This window comes from Dunckerocampus dactyliophorus, chromosome 17 (assembly GCF_027744805.1).
Source record: "Dunckerocampus dactyliophorus isolate RoL2022-P2 chromosome 17, RoL_Ddac_1.1, whole genome shotgun sequence".
Classification (NCBI taxonomy): Eukaryota; Metazoa; Chordata; class Actinopteri; order Syngnathiformes; family Syngnathidae; genus Dunckerocampus; species Dunckerocampus dactyliophorus.
The window spans coordinates 23,203,434-23,217,380 of NC_072835.1; positions in this window are offsets into that span (position 1 = coordinate 23,203,434).

The following is a 13,947-nucleotide window of genomic DNA, read 5'->3' on the forward strand; positions in this document are numbered from 1 at the left end:
TATCGTAAATTAGCATGGACTTGGCACAAGTCAACGCGGATTTGTTGTCACTTAGGAAGTTTGCACTTGTTTATTGCAAAGTCACATGGAATGATCATAAGTGAACATACTGCGGTGATGGGCCATGATAACTTTGGATATCTAGGGTTGACAATAAATACTTGGAAATGCAGTTCACAGTTGGGGTGTCACACGATCTCCTGTCACAAGATCTCGCGAGATTAAAACGTGACAAGATTGCTGGTCCAGAAAAAGTCTGGTGGGCACCAGGCCTGGGACAATAATAAATGATCAGGGTGTAACGAGACACTTGGCGATACACGAGATCGGGTTGACGAGGTGAGATTTTAACGTTACTTTTAAGAAACGTAATGTTAAAATCTCGTCCGGTCGTGTAGACCCAAGACACTCTATTCCCGAGATGAGCCGATACACGAGATTGGGTGCACGAGTACATTTTCAACTTGCTGTTTGTTGAGTACTGTGTGTTTGTCTTTGATGGACTACAGGAGATGTCCTGCCTTTGTGCCACCTGTAGTGGCTCAAATTTGATTAAGAAGGAAGATTTGGACAGTGGATCCTACGCAGAACCCGTCCAAAACTTTGATGGCCATGCTTGGACTCTGAATCAATCAGTCCTTAAAAGAAACCCGATGGAATGTCTTGGCAGCGGACGTGAATGCTTCAGCACCCAGAGGAACAATGATCTTGTGACCACATGTGGGTCACATGGGCACATGTGGTTCTTTTGCAAATTACCCAAATATTTCAGCGCAAAATGTCTGCATACACCATCGAACCCAAGCATTGGAAGCATTGCACAGATCGTCCGCTTGGATCCTCCAAATGTTGACTTTAAAAGCGGAAAACAGAGTTTGTCCCAGCCTGGGAAAGCCCCCCCAAAAATCCACTTGTAGCTCTCGAGGGAGGTTCAAGCACTGCCTTGTCACCTTAAGGCCCCTCCCTGGTCCGGCTTGGTGGAATCAGGTCATGTGACAAAAGCCGTAGATGCTCTTGGTCGTTCCCCAAGGAGCCAAACAAAACACCCTGTGGCCAAATAGAAATTTATGGACGTCCGAGGTGCACTTACACCTCCGTGCTGTGCAGTCGCTCTTTAACTGCCTGAGAAAACGATTGGTTTGCATTTTGCTCTCCTGGAGTTGAGGGTTTTTGCGACAGGTTTGGTCGTGAAAACCGAGCGGGGCAACTTATTCATGGGGTGTGGTCCGTACCGCAGCATGACCCCCTCGAAGTTGTGTGCAGTGTATGTTTAAAAAAAGCTCCAACTGCCTTTGTTGTTTATGTTCCTGCAGGGCTAATTGATGATGGATGTTTTGCTCCGGCTTGCTGTTCCTTGCCAAGCCTTGGCGAAGACCGAAGCGCATGAAACCCCTCTTTGTTCGGAGCAAGACAGCCAGCCACTGCAAGGCAAGTCCCGATGTGTCGCAAAACTCTCTGCCAGGCCCGAGCCATTCCTTAACCTCCTTCAAAGGCTCCCTCGGAAGCCACCCGCGAGCCAGGAAGATTAGCGCCCTAAACGGTGGTTTGTGATTCTGGAGGACTTTCAACTCCTCCTCAACCCACACAAACTTCCCATGTTGTTTGCGAGGGAGTGAGGTTACTCCCCCAGTGGTGGGTTAAAGGTGAGGACGGGGGAGTTAACCTCCATAAACATTCCAAAAAACGAGGTCATCAGTTGCTCGGAAGAAGCCCTGAACTCTGAGATAGCCGAAGCGGTTAAACAGCCGAGAAAGGAAAGGGGACATGGTGACTGCGTGAATAATGAGGTAAAATGATGTTTAAATGGCTCGGTAAGGGTTAGACGCATAAAGTTGGTCACATTTGACCCGCAGTGTGGATGTTTTTGATCTTATCTACACTAAGAAGGTGTCCCTCAGGGCTCAATCATCCAACCCTTGTAACTGTGCGGCAAACGATCTCTCACGCTGCGTTATTGTCTTCCTTTTAAAACCCTGACACTTGCCTCGCAAAGGACTGGAAGTCCAAGTAGGCATCCTCCTTCAAGAACGCCGATCCAAATTTTCCACTCCGCTGACATTTCAAAGCAGATATGGAGCAGGATTAAAGATATAAACCCCTGAAGGGCTTCAGCATTTTTGAGTGATGACTCAGCGCTTGTTGACGGAAGGCACCAGTAGAATGTTCTGTGCTATCTTCAACACTCGAGCGCCAATGAGCGTTATCGAGGCCTGCTGCAGTGAAGTGCTTGTTTGCGGGCGTGCTCGTTAAAGATAAGCACTCAGACGCCCGGCCCAGTCAGTGTGTCACACACTTAGGCCTCAAGAAGGGAAACGTCATGACTTCCTGGACACGAAGCGTACTCTCCTCCTTGTTTACAAACCTTCAGAGTTTTCCATCGCAGTTAGCACGACCATGCGGGACCTCACGGCTGTAATTATGCTCGTCAGGCCAACAGTCAGGTGCAGTTTTTAGCATAAGCTTTAGACGAACAAGTCTCAACACTTGCAAACTATTTCCCTTCGGGACGTTGAAGTGCAAACATCGCATACCGCACGTCCCACAGCCTTTTTTTGTTGAAGGAGGAGGCTGAGATGACTTTTATGAAGACCAAATGATGACAAACGTCAAAAGATGGAATGCACAGCGAGCAAACAGCCACAGGCCTCCTTTTCCTCCTCCTCCTCTTCTAATGCTGCTAATTTGGCCCCCAGTCAGGATACGCTGATCCAGTTACCTCGTGTGACTCTGTAGTTTACACTAAACGTCTTACTTTTACTCGCTAATCAGATGACACTCATTGAAGTTGAATACAAGGAAAGGGTGAACACAGGCTTATTATGCAGGGTTTTTATGGTGATTATTATCATTGCCTCGTTGGACCAGGTCTAAATCTGGTTCAGGGGTTCTACTCATCAAAGCATTATTTTTCATAATTATGCTTTTTTAACCTGCAACAAAAGACAAGCTGACATGAAGTCATTTACCCACAGCGTCCTCTAGGACAAACGTCTCACATATCTTCTACTTAAAGGGACGGTTTGCAGCACAGCGTGGGCTGCAGCAGTGAGACGCATGGCCTGTCTTCATGCGGCTGTGTGTAGGATGCATGGCAAGGTCAAGGGGAAATGCACATTTTTGGGTATTTTGCACTCAAATATTAAACACAAGCTTTTCACCTGAGTGAAGTTGGCCCCCACCCCACTCAAAACTCTCGTCAAATAGTGTCTTTTTTTAGTGCTACGTTTGTGCTGTTTTGTGCAGTTAAAATGGACGTTTGTGCTGCTTTAGTTTTTGAGTTCTAACAGTTTATTTTATAGGTCGTCTCAAGTTCACCCAGTCCCCCCCCCCACACCCCCCCCACACACACACACACAGCGGCAAAAGTAGAATTAGAACAAATTAATGAATACAAATGCAACTTCAACTCAAATAAAAATGTTTGTTATTGGTTTGCTTATTTGAAAGCGAGGCATCAAGGATGACCAAACCCACTTTGCAGCTGATTCACAAGAATGGCGCAGCTTCCTTTTTTCAACATTTCCTTTCTATTTTAGGGAGTTTCTTTTCTCCTGAGGGATGGTCTTACACTTTTGATCAGCTCATTTCCCTTGAATGCTCGTTTGCTTAAACTCCTTAAGATCCAAGAGTGCAAAATGTACATTCTTGCAGTTTTTCAACGTGCCTTAACAGTGTTTACAGTATTTAGCATGAAAAGACAGTAGAAAGTACATTTAGCGTGTTTAGGAATATCACATCATCATCTTTGTATGAAGTTATTTGGGAAAGTCAATAAAAAGCAGTCATGTAAAGCATTCGAGGTCGCTAACGTCCAGGCTTCCCAGCAGCTTTTTGCCATCTTTGAAAAGAGCGTTCTCATCGTTAACGTCTCTCCTTGTTACCGAGTCAATTATTCCGCCCTTTTTAGCTGTTTAACTTGAATGAAATTCAGACAAATGTCGGGTGGGAACAGTTTGTCTCTGTGACTTCCGCCTCGTTCCTCTCTCGGACTTGATGGAGTGTGCAATAAAAAGTGCAGAGCACCTCGTGCATCATCCCCTGCGTCGTCATCACGCTTGAAGCCAAAGAAGCGCTGTTTGCATTTTCCTAACGACATTACTGACGTCGTTTTCACGTTGGCAGCCGCCAACATGAAACAATGTGAGGCTTCAGCGTGGCACGTGTCAGTGATGAGCGCACCGCAGGCTGGCAGGAATCAAACCTTCGCCTCAGGATGTGAGGGGCCCCTTTGTTACCTATACTGTGCATTCACATTTGACCTTGAGGGGGCGAAACACGCCCTGCAAACATATCCTGCGCACACACTGGAAAAATATGTCAAATTAGTGTTTGCAGTCATTCTGGTGACAACTTCACGCATGCACTCTTTATTCCTCTCATATTATGACTTTATTCCTATATATATAGTATAATACATATATATTATATAAATATATACAATTACACTATATATACTGTATAATATATAATAATAATATATCACGACTTTTAAGAAGGGTCTTTTTTTCTTTAATATTTCAACTTTTGCTACTAAAATGATGTTATTTTTCCTGTTTGTTGTTGTTTTAGTTTTCTTGTTCAGTTCTATTTTGAGACTGTGCCGTGGGCCGTAAATGGCCCCCAGGCCCCTTTTTGGACACCCCTGGTGTTGGTGATTTTCTTCAAGCCACCTTATGTTTGAACTTTCACAGCTTAATAATTACGACGTCTGTTTTTATAACTGACATATTTCAATACAAAATAAGTAAACTTTGCACAAGCCCACGGTCCTTGGTACACCCCACACCCCACTCTGGGTGCCCCCGTTTGTAGGTTTGATGTGCTTTATGCACGTAACATCTATTTTCACACGCCGCCATGACTCATCCTTCCTCAACCGGCCTGCTGAACGAGGCGACCGCAAGCTGAGCTCGTTCCTTAAAAACCACAAGCCGAGTACTGAGAACAAAACCTGGACAAACAACTTTTAGCTGGAGGTGCCAAAGACAGAAGACAAAAAAGCCAACCTGTATTTGGATTCATGTGTGAAAAGACGAGCGCCTGAGGAAAAATCAGGGAGCGACCGTGGAATTAAAGTGATTATGCTGCGAGCGTACAGCTGCAATGCGGAGGAAAACACTGGCATAAAGACTCCTTTGTGTCCTCGCAGGTACCGGCGCTGCGGGATGCCTGCGGGACACAACATGGTGGATAGTATCTCTTTAAACAAAACGTGGAGCGCGAGGACAGGCGGGGCCACACCGATGATCCACACATCTTTTCATGCCCAACGCAAAGAAATCTGCTCAAATACGATGTGCGTGAAAAAAATCCCAACATGATTTCATTCAGTGACGTGCGGTGACGCTCGTGGATGGTGAGGCACTGAGAAGAAGAATACAGTCATCCCTCCTTTATCGCCATTACTTGCTTCTAGACCCGACCGGGACAAGTGAATTGCTGCCAGGCAGGATTCCTTATTCATAAATGGAATATTTTCAAAGAAAACCTGTTTACTCCCTTCAAAATAGGCTTTTTAACATGATTAGAGCCCTCTGGACATGAAGTAACACCCCTATAGTCACCTTTACACTCCTATTACCCAAAACAGTAGACATAATAAGAGAAAGTAAGACTTGTGCTCGTGTGTGCTGCTGTAAATGTGGGTCGCCCACATTTTCCAATGGTCATTTAGTCGCAACTCACTTTTATTTAAGTCATTGTTGTTTGTTTATTTGTAGTATTTTTTACACTTTTTATTATTTATTTTGGTCTTTAGACTTTTATTTTTACATTTTGAAGTCATTTTTAGGTATTTTTTATTTTTATTAATTTGGATGTTTTATTACACGTTGAAAGTCATTTTTAATTTTTTATTTTTTTCACACTTTTATTTATGTCATTTTTATTTGTATTAATTTTGATGTTTTTCACACTTTTAAAGTCATGTTTTATTTTATTTTTTATACTTATATTTAAGTCTTTTTTTAACAATTTTTTTTGCTATTCAGTGTTTATTCAAGTCTGTTATTTTGATTTGATTTTGTTTCCTGGCATTGTTTTTTAATACTTTTATTGAAGTCATTTTAAATATGTATGTATTTTTTTTCATGATCTACGGCGATGTGGTAGAAACGTGGGCGCCTCAGATGCAAGAGCGCCACAAATGCTTTCAACCCGCCAGGTTTAGGTTTAGTTTGTGTTCAAAGAGCACCGATTGTCACGTATAAGGGCGTATCTCTCCCCCCCCCACCCACCCCCACCCCCTGTTGTTGTATCCCTCATTATCAGCCATGCAGATGTTCTTAGTCATCAGTTGAAGGAGGTCTCACTCTGCTTTAAAATAAGCTCAAGCCACTTGGGCGGATGGTCAAAGTTGAATGGTTGCTTTTTGGGGTGAATGAGGCGAGGTGGTCTCACCTGCGGGACGGGTGATGAAATATTTGCCAAGAAAAACAAACAAGGTCCCTTCTGACTGTTTTTCTTTTGTTTGTTTCCACTCGGCCGGGTTGAAGTCAAACATCAGACTTGTTTATTTTCCTCCCGCAAACAAAAAGAGCACCTTCACGCTCCGTCGACCATCTGCAATGTTTTGCTTTTGCGCTCTGGCCGTGCATTTCCCCAGAAACCGCTGGCTTGTTTTACGTCATCTCTTGAAAATCTGCAAACGGACGTGCTACGACAAAAAAGTAGACGTCGCCAGTCTGAGCCCCCCCACCTTTGATGCTAACTGCCGTGTTAGCCATTTCAGTCGTGCATCGTAAACGCATTTTTACTCATACGTACATTTCTGACATTATGGCTTCTTTTGGTAGAATTACTGCTGGGACAGGGGCGTCCAAAGTCAGACGCGGGGTGCCATTTGCGACCCGTGGCTGTTTTTTTTTTTTTTTATTAGCCAGTGGCACATTCTAAAAATGTCATAAAAAAGATCAGGAAAAATCAACTGTAATTTTACAGATTTCTGAAAAAAAGTCCTAATTTTGCAAGGATAATGTTGTAATATTATAATGAAAAATAACGGCATTTTAGTTGCAAAAAGTTGAATTTTTTAAAATTATTTTCTTTTAAATGTAACTCAACAAAAAAAAATTTAACAAAAAAAACAAACAATGGAAAAATCAACAGTAATTTTACAAGAAAGAAGTCAAAATATTAACAGAAAAAAAGTTTTAATTTAACGTGATTTTTTTATTATTGAATATTTCAAATTTATTCTTGTAAAATTCTAAAAAAAAAAAAAGAAAAAGAAAAAGAAAAAATCAAATAACAATCAAATAAAAAATCAAATAAATAATAAAACTCTTTAAATTTTGTAAAAAGGCTAAAAAAAATAAATAATAATAAAAACCTTTCCATGTACACTAGGTCCCCAACTTACGAACACCGGACTAGCAAACACTCGCGGATACGAACACAAGCCGACTGGTCTTTATTTTATTTTATTTTGCCTTGTAGTCGCTCAATCAGTATTTCTACTGCTACTGTACATGCTTGACCAGTAGAGGGCACTGTGACACTGCTAATGCAGCCTTAGAGCTAACGAGACCAACAGAGGAAGAGTTAGACGCTGGGGAGATACAGTGTAAAGCTAAATGGAAAGCTAAATTGTACAACCCAGACAGAGCGTGTTATTAAAGTTTATGAAGAGTTAATAGGCCTGCTTAATTCTACACCACCCACAGAACACTACCTCTTTTAGAAGAGTCTAACCACCACCACCATTTGTCCTTTTTTTCAATAACTCCTCCTCCTCCTCCACAGCGACGTATGCTCGACCACTCCTCTTCAAAGGTAAATAACATTTATCATTACGTATTATTATATCACTTTTATTATTGTTTTTTTCATTCATTATCCTGGTTTAATATTACTACTGCATCCAAACTCATATTTACATACATACACATATACTGTATATGTATACACGTACATGTAGTACCTATATCATTGCTAATACTACCTTTTCCCCTACTTAAGAACAATTCGACTTAAGAACGGTCGTCTGGAACCAATTGTGTTCGTTAGTTGGGGACCTAGTGTATTTGTTTTATTATTAGTTATTAGTATCAACATTTCAGCTTATTCTCTTCACATTTTTCCTCCTACGTCTATTTTTCACGTTTTTGCTGGGGTTTTTTTGGTTTAACTGTATTTCTGTAACGGGTCGCACGGTGGTCTAGTGGTTAGCACGTTGGCCAACACAGTAACAGCCTGGAGATCAGGAACACCTGGGTTGGATTCTCCCTTGGGCATTTCTGTGTGGAGTTTGCATGTTCTCCCCGTGTGCGCGTGGGTTTTCTCCGGGTACTCCGGCTTCCTCCCACATTCCAAAAACATGCAGGTGAGGTTAATTGGTGACTCTAAATTGTCCATAGGTATGAATGTGAGTGTGAATGGTTGTTTGTCTATATGTGCCCTGCCATTGGCTGGCCACCAGTCCAGGGTGTACCCCGCCTGTCGCCCCAAGTCAGCTGGGATAGGCTCCAGCATGCCCCCGTGACCCTAATGAGGAAGAAGCGGTATAGAAAATGGATGGATGGATGTATTTCTGTAATGTGCCGCGGGCCCCAGGCTGCATTTTGGACACCCTCGTCGTAAGATTACGACTTTTTTAGTGAACATTATGACTTTATGCTTGTGAAATCACTCTTGTGTTTTTCATGTCATTTTTGCTGTTTTCTTTGGGTTCCTTTTTTAGTTTTTAATTGAATTTTTATTCTTTTTTATAACGTGCTGAGGGCCAAGTAAAAAAAGGCCACAGCCCACCAAATTGTTGCTTTTTTTTCCCTTTTTGCTGTTGTTTTTTTAAATTATTGAATTATTTGTATTTTTTAGAATGTGCTGACACCCAATAAAAAAATGCCACGAGCCACACTTTGGGCACCCCTGCTGTGGACCCTTGTTGTCCTCCATTGTTGTTTCGCTTAAAGTGGAAAACCGGCTGAAAGTGAGTCGAGTAGAGCTGGTACCGTGCAGTGGAAAAGCGCCGATGGAGACAGCTCAATGCCGCCCACAGTCTGCTTTCAGTTTCATAAGAAATCCTTCATCGTTGGACTTTCCCTCATCCTCTCATCACCAGCGATTCCTGAGGAGCTCCGCGGCGTGGAAGTCAAGCATGACATCAGCGCAGGTCCTGGCGTCCATGGGAATCAAGCGAGTCAGCGCACTCGCTGTGACCCCCGCCTTGCCCCTACGCTCGCGATCGGGAAGTTCTGATGTCTGGTGGCGACCGGGAACGTTCAGCGTGCGATCACAGATAAATGCTTTCCCAGGAAGAAAAAAGGGGGAGACGCTGGAAGTGGAATTCCACAGGGATCGTAATATTTGTGGCGCCGGGGTGGAAACGGACCTCAGCTTTGGATGCAAGTGAGCAGGTTTGGTTTTTATGGGTTCTGTGCCTTTTCTTTGCATCGTTCCTTGCTCTGCTTGATGAAAACTAAGAGAGAACTCCCACAAGTGGCCCAAAAGAGCTCACAGAAGCTTCCCATGGAAGCCCCTGGATCTGACCTTACTTGGATTTGTGAGCCAAAGAGGACTGACTGTGGGCGTAAGAGGAGGAAAGAAGACAAGAACCAGATCAGCCCATAACGCACAAAGCGGTGCTGGGAAGAACCACCAAGGACAAAATGCTCTGTTCTTCGCTGTCTTCAATTGACTTTGTAAGCAATTCTTGTCCCAAATCCAGCTCCCATTTATTTACGGCCTGCTTCTCCTTTTCACACCAGTTGTGTTCGGTTCTGCGGTCCGTGCCTGTCGCCTTTGGTGCCGAGAGTTCAGAGAGTTCAAAGATCAACTCAACTCAGAACCAAACAGCACAAAGCAGCAAAATAACAATGTAGGCGAGGATGCACCGCTAGCTAGCAGACAGTCACCATGGGAGGTGGAAACAGGGAAGTCTCGAGCAGGTGAATAATACCAGGGAACGAGAAAACAGGTGGGGGGAGTCCAAGGTAAAGCGGGCCAGGAGAGAAACAAACAAACGGGCGACTAACTGAACTAAAGGTTTAGGAGCACAGCCGTCATAAGTGAAAATGTTGGCAGAAATGTGGATTGAATGTGATTTAGTGTCAGGTATTCCCTCTGTCATGATCGCTTGATAGCAAAGGCAAAAAAGGGACCTCGTCTCCTTCAAGGCCACAAAATTGCCCCTTTGGAATTTACAGGAGGACACCAAACACGGGACATTGAAAGGTGGAAGAAAGTTTTCTTCTCCCTTGACGGTCCTGATGGCTTCCAACGTTACTGGCATGACAAGGAGATCCCACCTGAGATGTTTTCCACACGGCACAGTGGAGGGGGCGCCATCATGATCCTTCAATGGAATGATGGAGCGTCAGGTTGTGCAGGGGCGTCAAACAGCAGCTGGCTATGTGGAGATGTTGCAGGGGACGTCCCTCATGACTGAAGGCCCTCGTCTGTGTGGTCATGACTGGCTTTTTCAACAGGACAACGCTGCACTTCACAAAGGACTTCTTCCAGAGGAATAAGCTCACTCTTTTGGACCATCCTGCGTGTTCCCCTCATCTACATCCAATGGAGAACATCAGCTCCAGACAGTGGATGCCCTCCGTGAAGCCATCTCAAACCCATTTTTCAGCTGACTCACAACAACGGTGCAGCTACTCACGACTGACTCCTTTTTCAACGTTTTATTTCTATTTTAGGGGGCTTTCTGGGTTTTTTAAACGTTTGATCAGCTGATGAACAACCTACTTCACTTGAACGCTTCTTTGCAAAAAATTGCTCACTCAGAAAGATTTTTCTCTCACTTCCGTTTCTTCCTTTTGCATTTTGAAGCTCCACTTAGAGCCTCCTTAAGATCCCACAGTGCAAAATGTACATTCTTGCAGTTTTCATCAAGAGTGCACAAGGCATTCAAAGACGTTGACGTAGTATTCCACACTGGCCGCTAGGTGTCAGTAATGTTCCTGTAGTGCTGGGGGAGACACACAAGCACCAGACTTGATTGCCAGAAAATCAGGCTTTTGTGGCAGCTTTAAATGATCTCACAACAGGCACAGTCGCTCTTATTATGGCTACTTTATTGGGCAATAGGAGTGTAACGGTGACTATAGGGGTGCTATTTCATGTCTGAAGGGCTCTAAAGATGTGAAAAGGTCAAATATTCCATTCATAAAAAAGAAATCCTACTTTGCCAAAATTCACGGTCAGGCCTGGAACCGATTAAGTGTGATAAACGAGGGATTACTGGAACGGCAGAACAGAGAAAAACCAAAGCAAGAGTCCAGCCGGAGTCTCTGCTTCGGTGTGCGAACTTGCACTGCTTGGTTTTGGCACAGGTCTGTTTTTGCTTGAATTGGGTTGCTAATGTGTCATAAAAACATCTAAAAAGCTATTTTTTCCCGATAAGAGGCTTGATCATGTTTGTTTTGCGATTAAGATGAAACAAAAACACTTTGAAAGACTTCCAAAATGACCCTAATAACTCAAAGGCCAAAGTGAAGCAACACGTTGGAACATCTGGAATCAGCGTATTGTTTGGACTAACGATGTGTGAGCGCCGCCGTGGCAACACCGATAAGGAAAGATTGATTGGCTCGGATCTGCTTCAGCTTCAAACACCACAAAACGCTGCATAGAGCGTCTTCCTGCGACTGACTAGAGACGTTAAAATATCAATAAAATGTGTTTCAAAGGAAACAAAAGCAATAGAGGCGTCCATTCTTGTATTCAAGTCTCTCTTTTGGGCTTTTTTGGTGCTTTTTCACAGAAGAGTACCAGTGACAGCAAACACATGATGATGATAACCAAAGATCTACAAACGTGGTAATGTAGCGACTCAAAGCACATGCGACGCACGTCTCCGTCCCGGCTGCTCAGAAGCAACAACAGCAATGGTCCGTGTTTTGTGAAGAGACTTGCCTCCCAGGCACACGCATTCATCTCCCTTTGAACGTTTATGGGCGAGCGTAAAGTGTATAAAGTGTATTGCTTTTGTGTTTTGACATTGTTAGCTTCTTGTTGCACTTGTGCGACAGCAGCCTGAAGGTCCCGCCCACCGTCAGAGGGGCGAGTGCGCAGTTTGACCCTGGAACAGATGATGTCTAGTTACATGATCTCGTATGGGAGCAGCGTATTAGCTGTTCTGCGAGCTGCTAGCATGCTCCCATATGTTCTTCATGTGAGTCTCATGGGGGGGTCGAGCTCGAGCTTGTGTGTGTGCGTGCGTGTGCGCGCGGGGTTGTAAGTCAAAGCACATTTAAGGAGGAAGACAAGAAAGCGCTTCAGCCTCAAAATGCTAACGTTTCAGGACAGAATGTGACCGAGTTCAGAGGTTTGAAACACTTGGCTCGAGCTGACAGATGGGACGCTTCAGAGCAGGGGTGTTCAAACCTTTTTCCAGTGGGGGGAGCACACTGAAAAATGACAGGATGCAAGGGGCCACGTTGATATTTTGCAAAGATATGCTAAGCTCTGCGATTGGCTGGTGACCAGTCCAGGGTGTACCCCGCCTCTCGCTCAAAGTCAGCTGGCAGCTGGACAAAACTAAAAGGGCTTAAAAAGTGCATTATTGCTACAAATGCACTTTTTAAGCCCTTTTAGTTTTGTCGTTACTGTTGGTGGTGAAGCCTTTCGGTGGTAAATAAACAGGAAGTGCATTCTATCGTCAATACAAGTCGTAATTCGTAGCAATAAAGAATTTGTAATACCCTTTTTTTTACTTTTTAACCCCTTTCCCAATGTCGCCACCAGAGGGCGCCGTCAGACTTGGAATGAACAGCTCATGAAATCTTAGTCATTTTAGGAAATTGCGAAGTCCTAAGTATGAATCATATTCTAAGGAGTGTAATTGAGCCAAAATGTCCTCACAATAATAATCACTTCCAATGTTGTTGACAGGGAAATAGAACATCTTCTCAATAAATATTATGTTTTGTTATTTTTTTCATGTATAATATTGACTGTGTATTTTTATAAATAATATGTTATATTTTGCTTTTGTGCTTAAACAGAACTTTACCTATGCAATAAACCACAAAATACACAAACTGTTAGGGGCATTGGGCTTTCAAGACAAAGCTAAAAGAACAAATTCCTGAAAAAAAAAAATTCCTGGCTCCAGACCATGATCCGGATCGCCCACGAAATTGTATCAGTTCTTCCATGTCCCATTTCCGACAATTCCAGAAAATGTCATCCAAAACCATTCAGAGCTTTTGACGCTATTTTGAACACAAACAAAGAGATAAACATAACCTCCGCGCTGCACTTGCCCTTTGCCCTTTGCGCTGCGCCAGTCGGCGGTAACGATCCCCAACACAGGCTACTGTTGTGGCCGTGACCCACGCCAATCCAATCCAATCCAATCCAATCCAATCCAATCCAATCCAATCCACTTTATTTATGGAGCACATTTTAGAAACACTTTCCAAAGTGCTGCACAGGCCAGTAAAGCCATCAGTCACAAGAAGTCAAAGTAGAAACGACGGCAGTAGAAACGGAAAGAGCAAATAAGAACACTTAAGACAGTAACATATTTGAAACAAGAAGTCAAAACAATAAAAGCATTAAATACGAAAAGTAGGTAAAAAATAAACGTCTTAAGTCTGGTCTTGGGCACCGCCAGTCAGAGCTAGCCTTCGGGCCTTGACGTGCATGCTAGAGTGTAAATTTGGACGAGGTCCGAGATGTGCTGAGGGGCCCGTGCATTCAACACCTTAAAAACAAGCAATCAGCTCTTAAAACCAGTTCTAAAAGGCACAGGCAACCAGTGCAGGGAGGCTAGAATTGGGGTGATGTGCTCCCCCCTTCTGCTTCCTGTTAAAAGCCGTGCTGCAGAGTTCTGGACTCACAGGAAGCCAGAGAGTCATTTGTGGCTTCTTCCAGAGTAAAGTGCATTACAGTAGTCCACACGTGACAAAATAAAAGCGTGCCTGGCATGTTCGAAATGGCGCAAAGATAAAAATAATTTCATTTTGGATAAAATCAGAGATGAGAAAAACA